Here is a 12,026-nt window from a genome sequence, read left to right as displayed (position 1 = left end):
TTGCCAACATTTAACTGCAGTGTGAGAACAATCACCGTTATAATTAGGCTTCCATTACGTTCTTGCACGACATCACCCTAAGTAACCTAGTTGATCACAGCACAGATATCAGTTAATTCATTGCCAGTGCGAAAAAATACACATTTTGAACTTAGCAACGTGTACAAGACCATTGCCTGGATAGTGGGCACTGATAACGGAACATGAGCATTAAGATTTTCGGTATCATTATACTTTACATTGACACAACCTGAGCTCTGAGATGTGTTTGGGACCCATTGCCCCGAAACGAGGACAGAGTGGGTGGGGCAATTCCTTCCGGGGTCAGATTTCATTCAAAAAGGTGTGAGAAAACTTTGCTTCGTTCACTGTCAGACCGAAATAGTTCAGTTGGGAAGGTGTTTGACTGAAGATCCAGATGGTTCATGGCTCAATCCCGTGTTTCAGCAATTTTTGGTTATTTCGCGTTCCCTTCATTCTAAGGGTAGTGGCTGATTTTATATCGGGACAGTGGGCTGTTCAGCGGTTGCGTGATAATAATTTTCAACATGAATTGTTTTTAGATTAAGCTGTTACGTTCTGTTACGTTCTATTTACACTCTGCGCAGTGTTGTAGATGAACAGTGAACAATGTTTAAGCGATGTGATGCGTTCAATGTTTATGCAGTAAATCTGTCATCCAGTGTGAGTTGGAAAGACAATCCCCGCAGAGTGGGCTTTCACGCAACGTTAACACAACTTGTGGCCGGTTAGCTCATTGGTTAGAGCGTGGTGCTAATAATGCCAAGGTCGCGGGTTCGATCCCCATACGGGCCATTCCAGTGTTTTTCATAATTTTTATTCGGTTTTTAGTCACGTTGAAAATCAAATCTTTATAATGAAACAAATCAACACAGAATCCCAAGGGTTGGGAATTATTTGGAATAACAGTCATTGCTACTTGCCGACGGGGTGGAGAGGCACATCTTTCTGTTTATTTCTGTTTCTTGGTTTGCTGATAAACGATGAACCGGAGGCCTGTTTCCGTAAATGCTCAAAAGTAGGAACAGACAGCCATAACGGTTCTGTCGCCTGGAGATGGGCAAAAGACTGCAGTTCAGGACAAAAGCACTAAATGAAATGTTCACCCGGCACCGAGAGTGAAAAATCCCGAGAAAAGGACAGAATGAAATAGATTTCAGTGAATGCCTACCCGCACGTGATGCTGCGGATGCGCGGACATATCTTTGGTGTTCTCCACAAAAAATGCCATTTGCTACGAACAGTTTTACCTGGCGCGAAAGTGGTGAGACTTTGGAAGGAGCAAGCAGGAAAGACTGTGTTGGTCTGCTTGTTGGCAAGCAAATGTGTAGCAGCTTCCCTGGTGGTTCAGTTTTTAGGTTTCGGCGCTTGAACCGCTGCAGCCCGGGTTCGATTCCCGGTCAGGGAACATTGTATTTTCGGCCGTTTGACCTGCAAGGCTGTTCCTGAACAAATTCACAGCTCCCTGCACTCTTGCTGCCCCAACCATCAGCAGCGCATCATTCGTTGTAGTGATACAGCACACACTTCTGTGCCTTCCGTTTCAAAGTCAGCAGTAAATGAGGAGATCTCGCTCAACTAGTGCTGATTGACACCGTAAATGTTGCCAATCATGGCTAATTTTGGCCTTCCGTGTACATTTTTGCGGCACATCACTCTAGCTTACCATCTGTCAATGCATTGCCAGTGTGGAATTATTCAGCATTTTAAACTTAGCAACGTCTGCAAGACTGGAATCAGTGAATGCCTGGGCCATGGCCACTGATAACTTATCCCGAGCATTCATTTGGCCTGGGCCCCTCCTATATTGCACATTGGCTCACTGTGTGTCTATGTATAGCGTTCACAGGCAATTTACAAGCTCTGAATTTCCCAGCAGTGAATTCATGGAGTGATTGATCTAACCGATATTCAACATCAGTATTGTTAAGTCTCTCCTTTATTCGCGACACTTATCTCTCTTCAGCATAGCACTGCTATGGACTGAACCTGTTAGAATTTCACCTTGCCTCGGGGTCAGTGCGGCTATGTGGGACTTCGGCCGGTCTCCCTTTCACAGCCCATCAATGTCGAGAAAAGAACGGGATATTTTACTGAAATTTTATGTTCTCAAACAGTTATAAACTCTCCAGTATATTTCACTGTGTCTTCAAGACGGTGAGATCGAGCCTGTTGTGCAAGCTTTCTTTCTTTATGAACACTTCAGCAGAACATTAAATCAACATGTGGAATTGAATTGCTGATTGACACTGTAAATTTGCCAACATTTAACTGCAGTGTGAGAACAATCACCGTTATAATTAGGCTTCCATTACGTTCTTGCACGACATCACCCTAAGTAACCTAGTTGATCACAGCACAGATATCAGTTAATTCATTGCCAGTGCGAAAAAATACACATTTTGAACTTAGCAACGTGTACAAGACCATTGCCTGGATAGTGGGCACTGATAACGGAACATGAGCATTAAGATTTTCGGTATCATTATACTTTACATTGACACAACCTGAGCTCTGAGATGTGTTTAGGACCCATTGCCCCGAAACGAGGACAGAGTGGGTGGGGCAATTCCTTCCGGGGTCAGGTTTTCTTTCAAAAAGGTGTGAGAAAACTTTGCTTCGTTCACTGTCAGACCGAAATAGTTCAGTTGGGAAGGTGTTTGACTGAAGATCCAGATGGTTCATGGCTCAATCCCGTGTCTCAGCAATTTTTGGTTATTTCGCGTTCCCTTCATTCTAAGGGTAGTGGCTGATTTTATATCGGGACAGTGGGCTGTTCAGCGGTTGTGTGATAATAATTTTCAACATGATTTGTTTTTAGATTAAGCTGTTACGTTCTGTTACGTTCTATTTACACTCTGCGCAGTGTTGTAGATGAACAGTGAACAATGTTTAAGCGATGTGATGCGTTCAATGTTTATGCAGTAAATCTGTCATCCAGTGTGAGTTGAAAACACAATCCCCGCAGAGTGAGCTTTCACGCAACGTTAACACAACTTGTGGCCGGTTAGCTCAGTTGGTTAGAGCGTGGTGCTAATAACGCCAAGGTCGCGGGTTCTATCCCCATACGGGCCATTCCAGTGTTTTTCATAATTTTTATTCGGTTTTTAGTCACGTTGAAAATCAAATCTTTATAATGAAACAAATCCACACAGAATCCCAAGGGTTGGGAATTATTTGGAATAACAGTCATTGCTACTTGCCGACGGGGTGGAGAGGCACATCTTTCTGTTTATTTCTGTTTCTTGGTTTGCTGATAAACGATGAACCGGAGGCCTGTTCCCGTAAATGCTCAAAAGTAGGAACAGACAGCCAGAACGGTTCTGTCGCCTGGAGATGGGCAAAAGACTGCAGTTCAGGACAAAAACACTAAATGAAATGTTCACCCGGCACCGAGAGTGAAAAATCCCGAGAAAAGGACAGAATGAAATAGATTTCAGTGGATGCCTACCCGCACGTGATGCTGCGGATGCGCGGACATATCTTTGGTGTTCTCCACAAAAAATGCCATTTGCTACGAACAGTTTTACCTGGCGCGAAAGTGGTGAGACTTTGGAAGGAGCAAGCAGGAAAGACTGTGTTGGTCAGCTTGTTGGCAAGCAAATGTGCAGCAGCTTCCCTGGTGGTTCAGTTTTTAGGTTTCGGCGCTTTCACCGCTGCGGCCCGGATTCGATTCCCGGTCAGGGAACATTGTATTTTCGGCCGTTTGACCTGCAAGTCTGTTCCTGAACAAATTCACAGCTCCCTGCACTCTTGCTGCCCCAACCATCAGCAGCGCATCATTCGTTGTAGTGATACAGCACACACTTCTATGCCTTCCGTTTCAAAGTCAGCAGTAAATGAGGAGATCTCGCTCAACTAGTGCTGATTGACACCGTAAATGTTGCCAATCATGGCTAACTTTCGCCTTCCGTGTACATTTTTGCGGCACATCACTCTAGCTTACCATCTGTCATGCATTGCCAGTGTGGAAATATTCAGCATTTTAAACTTAGCAACGTCTGCAAGACTGGAATCAGTGAATGCCTGGGCCATGGCCACTGATAACTTATCCCGAGCATTCATTTGGCCTGGGCCCCTCCTATATTGCACATTGGCTCACTGTGTGTCTATGTATAGCGTTCACAGGCAATTTACAAGCTCTGAATTTCCCAGCAGTGAATTCATGGAGTGATTGATCTAACCGATATTCAACATCAGTATTGTTAAGTCTCTCCTTTATTCGCGACACTTATCTCTCTTCAGCATAGCACTGCTATGGACTGAACCTGTTAGAATTTCACCTTGCCTCGGGGTCAGTGCGGCTATGTGGGACTTCGGCCGGTCTCCCTTTCACAGCCCATCACTGTCGAGAAAAGAACGGGATATTTTACTGAAATTTTATGTTCTCAAACAGTTATAAACTCTCCAGTATATTTCACTGTGTCTTCAAGACGGTGAGATCGAGCCTGTTGTGCAAGCTTTGTTTCTTTATGAACACTTCAGCAGAACATTAAATCAACATGTGGAATTGAATTGCTGATTGACACTGTAAATTTGCCAACATTTAACTGCAGTGTGAGAACAATCACCGTTATAAGTAGGCTTCCATTACGTTCTTGCACGACATCACCCTAAGTAACCTAGTTGATCACAGCACAGATATCAGTTAATTCATTGCCAGTGCGAAAAAATACACATTTTGAACTTAGCAACGTGTACAAGACCATTGCCTGGATCGTGGGCACTGATAACGGAACATGAGCATTAAGATTTTCGGTATCATTATACTTTACATTGACACAACCTGAGCTCTGAGATGTGTTTGGGACCCATTGCCCCGAAACGAGGACAGAGTGGGTGGGGCAATTCCTTCCGGGGTCAGGTTTTCTTTCAAAAAGGGGTGAGAAAACTTTGCTTCGTTCACTGTCAGACCGAAATAGTTCAGTTGGGAAGGCGTTTGACTGAAGATCCAGATGGTTCATGGCTCAATCCCGTGTTTCATCAATTTTTGGTAATTTCGCGTTCCCTTCATTCTAAGGGTAGTGGCTGATTTTATATCGGGACAGTGGGCTGTTCAGCGGTTGCGTGATAATAATTTTCAACATGAATTGTTTTTAGATTAAGCTATTACGTTCTGTTACGTTCTATTTACACTCTGCGCAGTGTTGTAGATGAACAGTGAACAATGTTTAAGCGATGTGATGTGTTCAATGTTTATGCAGTAAATCTGTCATCCAGTGTGAGTTGGAAACACAATCCCCGCAGAGTGAGCTTTCACGCAACGTTGACACAACTTGTGGCCGGTTAGCTTAGTTGGTTAGAGCGTGGTGCTAATAACGCCAAGGTCGCGAGTTCTATCCCCATACGGGCCATTCCAGTGTTTTTCATAATTTTTATTCGGTTTTTAGTCAGGTTGAAAATCAAATCTTTATAATGAAACAAATCCACACAGAATCCCAAGGGTTGGGAATTATTTGGAATAACAGTCATTGCTACTTGCCGACGGGGTGGAGAGGCACATCTTTCTGTTTATTTCTGTTTCTTGGTTTGCTGATAAACGATGAACCGGAGGCCTGTTCCCGTAAATGCTCAAAAGTAGGAACAGACAGCCAGAACGGTTCTGTCGCCTGGAGATGGGCAAAAGACTGCAGTTCAGGACAAAAACACTAAATGAAATGTTCACCCGGTACCGAGAGTGAATAATCCCGAGAAAAGGACAGAATGAAATAGATTTCAGTGGAAGCCTACCCGCACGTGATGCTGCGGATGCGCGGACATATCTTTGGTGTTCTCCACAAAAAATGCCATTTGCTTCGAACAGTTTTACCTGGCGCGAAAGTGGTGAGACTTTGGAAGGAGCAAGCAGGAAAGACTGTGTTGGTCTGCTTGTTGGCAAGCAAATGTGTAGCAGCTTCCCTGGTGGTTCAGTTTTTAGGTTTCGGCGCTTGAACCGCTGCGGCCCAGGTTCGATTCCCGGTCAGGGAACATTGTATTTTCGGCCGTTTGACCTGCAAGGCTGTTCCTGAACAAATTCACAGCTCCCTGCACTCTTGCTGCCCCAACCATCAGCAGCGCATCATTCGTTGTAGTGATACAGCACACACTTCTGTGCCTTCCGTTTCAAAGTCAGCAGTAAATGAGGAGATCTCGCTCAACTAGTGCTGATTGACACCGTAAATGTTGCCAATCATGGCTAACTTTAGCCTTCCGTGTACATTTTTGCGGCACATCACTCTAGCTTACCATCTGTCAATGCATTGCCAGTGTGGAATTATTCAGCATTTTAAACTTAGCAACGTCTGCAAGACTGGAATCAGTGAATGCCTGGGCCATGGCCACTGATAACTTATCCCGAGCATTCATTTGGCCTGGGCCCCTCCTATATTGCACATTGGCTCACTGTGTGTCTATGTATAGCGTTCACAGGCAATTTACAAGCTCTGAATTTCCCAGCAGTGAATTCATGGAGTGATTGATCTAACCGATATTCAACATCAGTATTGTTAAGTCTCTCCTTTATTCGCGACACTTATCTCTCTTCAGCATAGCACTGCTATGGACTGAACCTGTTAGAATTTCACCTTGCCTCGGGGTCAGTGCGGCTATGTGGGACTTCGGCCGGTCTCCCTTTCACAGCCCATCAATGTCGAGAAAAGAACGGGATATTTTACTGAAATTTTATGTTCTCAAACAGTTATAAACTCTCCAGTATATTTCACTGTGTCTTCAAGACGGTGAGATCGAGCCTGTTGTGCAAGCTTTCTTTCTTTATGAACACTTCAGCAGAACATTAAATCAACATGTGGAATTGAATTGCTGATTGACACTGTAAATTTGCCAACATTTAACTGCAGTGTGAGAACAATCACCGTTATAATTAGGCTTCCATTACGTTCTTGCACGACATCACCCTAAGTAACCTAGTTGATCACAGCACAGATATCAGTTAATTCATTGCCAGTGCGAAAAAATACACATTTTGAACTTAGCAACGTGTACAAGACCATTGCCTGGATAGTGGGCACTGATAACGGAACATGAGCATTAAGATTTTCGGTATCATTATACTTTACATTGACACAACCTGAGCTCTGAGATGTGTTTAGGACCCATTGCCCCGAAACGAGGACAGAGTGGGTGGGGCAATTCCTTCCGGGGTCAGGTTTTCTTTCAAAAAGGTGTGAGAAAACTTTGCTTCGTTCACTGTCAGACCGAAATAGTTCAGTTGGGAAGGTGTTTGACTGAAGATCCAGATGGTTCATGGCTCAATCCCGTGTCTCAGCAATTTTTGGTTATTTCGCGTTCCCTTCATTCTAAGGGTAGTGGCTGATTTTATATCTGGACAGTGGGCTGTTCAGCGGTTGTGTGATAATAATTTTCAACATGAATTGTTTTTAGATTAAGCTGTTACGTTCTGTTACGTTCTATTTACACTCTGCGCAGTGTTGTAGATGAACAGTGAACAATGTTTAAGCGATGTGATGCGTTCAATGTTTATGCAGTAAATCTGTCATCCAGTGTGAGTTGGAAAGACAATCCCCGCAGAGTGAGCTTTCACGCAACGTTAACACAACTTGTGGCCGGTTAGCTCAGTTGGTTAGAGCGTGGTGCTAATAACGCCAAGGTCGCGGGTTCGAGCCCCATACGGGCCATTCCAGTGTTCTTCATAATTTTTATTCGGTTTTTAGTCACGTTGAAAATCAAATCTTTATAATGAAACAAATCCACACAGAATCCCAAGGGTTGGGAATTATTTGGAATAACAGTCATTGCTACTTGCCGACGGGGTGGAGAGGCACATCTTTCTGTTTATTTCTGTTTCTTGGTTTGGTGATAAACGATGAACCGGAGGCCTGTTCCCGTAAATGCTCAAAAGTAGGAACAGACAGCCAGAACGGTTCTGTCGCCTGGAGATGGGCAAAAGACTGCAGTTCAGGACAAAAACACTAAATGAAATGTTCACCCGGCACCGAGAGTGAAAAATCCCGAGAAAAGGACAGAATGAAATAGATTTCAGTGGATGCCTACCCGCACGTGATGCTGCGGATGCGCGGACATATCTTTGGTGTTCTCCACAAAAAATGCCATTTGCTCCGAACAGTTTTACCTGGCGCGAAACTGGTGAGACTTTGGAAGGAGCAAGCAGGAAAGACTGTGTTGGTCTGCTTGTTGGCAAGCAAATGTGTAGCAGCTTCCCTGGTGGTTCAGTTTTTAGGTTTCGGCGCTTTCACCGCTGCGACCCGGGTTCGATTCCCGGTCAGGGAACATTGTATTTTCGGCCGTTTGACCTGCAAGGCTGTTCCTGAACAAATTCACAGCTCCCTGCACTCTTGCTGCCCCAACCATCAGCAGCGCATCATTCGTTGTAGTGATACAGCACACACTTCTGTGCCTTCCGTTTCGAAGTCAGCAGTAAATGAGGAGATCTCGCTCAACTAGTGCTGATTGACACCGTAAATGTTGCCAATCATGGCTAACTTTACCCTTCCGTGTACATTTTTGCGGCACATCACTCTAGCTTACCATCTGTCAATGCATTGCCAGTGTGGAAATATTCAGCATTTTAAACTTAGCAACGTCTGCAAGACTGGAATCAGTGAATGCCTGGGCCATGGCCACTGATAACTTATCCCGAGCATTCATTTGGCCTGGGCCCCTCCTATATTGCACATTGGCTCACTGTGTGTCTATGTTTAGCGTTCACAGGCAATTTACAAGCTCTGAATTTCCCAGCAGTGAATTCATGGAGTGATTGATCTAACCGATATTCAACATCAGTATTGTTAAGTCTCTCCTTTATTCGCGACACTTATCTCTCTTCAGCATAGCACTGCTATGGACTGAACCTGTTAGAATTTCACCTTGCCTCGGGGTCAGTGCGGCTATGTGGGACTTCGGCCGGTCTCCCTTTCACAGCCCATCAGTGTCGAGAAAAGAACGGGATATTTTACTGAAATTTTATGTTCTCAAACAGTTATAAACTCTCCAGTATATTTCACTGTGTCTTCAAGACGGTGAGATCGAGCCTGTTGTGCAAGCTTTGTTTCTTTATGAACACTTCAGCAGAACATTAAATCAACATGTGGAATTGAATTGCTGATTGACACTCTAAATTTGCCAACATTTAACTGCAGTGTGAGAACAATCACCGTTATAAGTAGGCTTCCATTACGTTCTTGCACGACATCACCCTAAGTAACCTAGTTGATCACAGCACAGATATCAGTTAATTCATTGCCAGTGCGAAAAAATACACATTTTGAACTTAGCAACGTGTACAAGACCATTGCCTGGATCGTGGGCACTGATAACGGAACATGAGCATTAAGATTTTCGGTATCATTATACTTTACATTGACACAACCTGAGCTCTGAGATGTGTTTGGGACCCATTGCCCCGAAACGAGGACAGAGTGGGTGGGGCAATTCCTTCCGGGGTCAGGTTTTCTTTCAAAAAGGGGTGAGAAAACTTTGCTTCGTTCACTGTCAGACCGAAATAGTTCAGTTGGGAAGGTGTTTGACTGAAGATCCAGATGGTTCATGGCTCAATCCCGTGTCTCAGCAATTTTTGGTTATTTCGCGTTCCCTTCATTCTAAGGGTAGTGGCTGATTTTACATCGGGACAGTGGGCTGTTCAGCGGTTGTGTGATAATAATTTTCAACATGAATTGTTTTTAGATGAAGCTGTTACGTTCTGTTATGTTCTATTTACACTCTGCGCAGTGTTGTAGATGAACAGTGAACAATGTTTAAGCGATGTGATGCGTTCAATGTTTATGCAGTAAATCTGTCATCCAGTGTGAGTTGGAAACACAATCCCCGCAGAGTGAGCTTTCACGCAACGTTAACACAACTTGTGGCAGGTTAGAGCGTGGTGCTAATAACGCCAAGGTCGCGGGTTCTATCCCCATACGGGCCATTCCAGTGTTTTTCATAATTTTTATTCGGTTTTTAGTCACGTTGAAAATCAAATCTTCATAATGAAACAAATCCACACAGAATCCCAAGGGTTGGGAATTATTTGGAATAACAGTCATTGCTACTTGCCGACGGGGTGGAGAGGCACATCTTTCTGTTTATTTCTGTTTCTTGGTTTGCTGATAAACGATGAACCGGAGGCCTGTTCCCGTAAATGCTCAAAAGTAGGAACAGACAGCCAGAACGGTTCTGTCGCCTGGAGATGGGCAAAAGACTGCAGTTCAGGACAAAAACACTAAATGAAATGTTCACCCGGCACCGAGAGTGAAAAATCCCGAGAAAAGGACAGAATGAAATAAATTTCAGTGGATGCCTACCCGCACGTGATGCTGCGGATGCGCGGACATATCTTTGGTGTTCTCCACAAAAAATGCCATTTGCTCCGAACAGTTTTACCTGGCGCGAAAGTGGTGAGACTTTGGAAGGAGCAAGCAGGAAAGACTGTGTTGGTCTGCTTGTTGGCAAGCAAATGTGTAGCAGCTTCCCTGGTGGTTCAGTTTTTAGGTTTCGGCGCTTTCACCGCTGCGGCCCGGGTTCGATTCCCGGTCAGGGAACATTGTATTTTCGGCCGTTTGACCTGCAAGGCTGTTCCTGAACAAATTCACAGCTCCCTGCACTCTTGCTGCCCCAACCATCAGCAGCGCATCATTCGTTGTAGTGATACAGCACACACTTCTATGCCTTCCGTTTCAAAGTCAGCAGTAAATGAGGAGATCTCGCTCAACTAGTGCTGATTGACACCGTAAATGTTGCCAATCATGGCTAACTTTCGCCTTCCGTGTACATTTTTGCAGCACATCGCTCTAGTTTACCATCTGTCAATGTATTGGCAGTGTGGAAATATTCAGCATTTTAAACTTCGCAACGTCTGCAAGACTGGAATCAGTGAATGCCTGGGCCATGGCCACTGATAACTTATCCCGAGCATTCATTTGGCCTGGCCCCTCCTATATTGCACATTGGCTCACTGTGTGTTTATGTGTAGCGTTCACAGTCAATTTACAAGCTCTGAATTTCCCAGCAGTGAATTCATGGAGTGATTGATCTAACCGATATTCAACATCAGTATTGTTAAGTCTCTCCTTTATTCGCGACACTTATCTCTCTTCAGCATAGCACTGCTATGGACTGAACCTGTTAGAATTTCACCTTGCCTCGGGGTCAGTGCGGCTATGTGGGACTTCGGCCGGTCTCCCTTTCACAGCCCATCAGTGTCGAGAAAAGAACGGGATATTTTACTGAAATTTTATGTTCTCAAACAGTTATAAACTCTCCAGTATATTTCACTGTGTCTTCAAGACGGTGAGATCGAGCCTGTTGTGCAAGCTTTGTTTCTTTATGAACACTTCAGCAGAACATTAAATCAACATGTGGAATTGAATTGCTGATTGACACTGTAAATTTGCCAACATTTAACTGCAGTGTGAGAACAATCACCGTTATAAGTAGGCTTCCATTACGTTCTTGCACGACATCACCCTAAGTAACCTAGTTGATCACAGCACAGATATCAGTTAATTCATTGCCAGTGCGAAAAAATACACATTTTGAACTTAGCAACGTGTACAAGACCATTGCCTGGATCGTGGGCACTGATAACGGAACATGAGCATTAAGATTTTCGGTATCATTATACTTTACATTGACACAACCTGAGCTCTGAGATGTGTTTGGGACCCATTGCCCCGAAACGAGGACAGAGTGGGTGGGGCAATTCCTTCCGGGGTCAGGTTTTCTTTCAAAAAGGGGTGAGAAAACTTTGCTTCGTTCACTGTCAGACCGAAATAGTTCAGTTGGGAAGGCGTTTGACTGAAGATCCAGATGGTTCATGGCTCAATCCCGTGTTTCATCAATTTTTGGTAATTTCGCGTTCCCTTCATTCTAAGGGTAGTGGCTGATTTTATATCGGGACAGTGGGCTGTTCAGCGGTTGCGTGATAATAATTTTCAACATGAATTGTTTTTAGATTAAGCTATTACGTTCTGTTACGTTCTATTTACACTCTGCGCAGTGTTGTAGATGAACAGTGAACAATGTTTAAGCGA

General features: G+C 44.2%; 3 non-coding genes across 3 annotated transcripts; all 3 read left to right on the top strand.

Moving 5' to 3' along the window:
* The first annotated feature begins 743 nt into the window (after nucleotides 1–743).
* On the top strand, nucleotides 744–816 carry trnai-aau (transfer RNA isoleucine (anticodon AAU)). The gene has a single exon. It is a non-coding gene; the product is annotated as a tRNA-Ile (tRNA).
* Nucleotides 817–3,022: 2,206 nt separating this feature from the next.
* Nucleotides 3,023–3,096, top strand: trnai-aau (transfer RNA isoleucine (anticodon AAU)). Its single transcript has one exon. It is a non-coding gene; the product is annotated as a tRNA-Ile (tRNA).
* A 4,485-nt stretch (nucleotides 3,097–7,581) lies between these two features.
* On the top strand, nucleotides 7,582–7,655 carry trnai-aau (transfer RNA isoleucine (anticodon AAU)). Its single transcript has one exon. It is a non-coding gene; the product is annotated as a tRNA-Ile (tRNA).
* The last annotated feature ends 4,371 nt before the right edge of the window (nucleotides 7,656–12,026 follow it).

This window comes from Pristiophorus japonicus, unplaced genomic scaffold (assembly GCF_044704955.1).
Source record: "Pristiophorus japonicus isolate sPriJap1 unplaced genomic scaffold, sPriJap1.hap1 HAP1_SCAFFOLD_30, whole genome shotgun sequence".
NCBI classification, from domain to species: domain Eukaryota; kingdom Metazoa; phylum Chordata; class Chondrichthyes; family Pristiophoridae; genus Pristiophorus; species Pristiophorus japonicus.
This window is presented reverse-complemented; position numbering and strand designations above follow the sequence as displayed.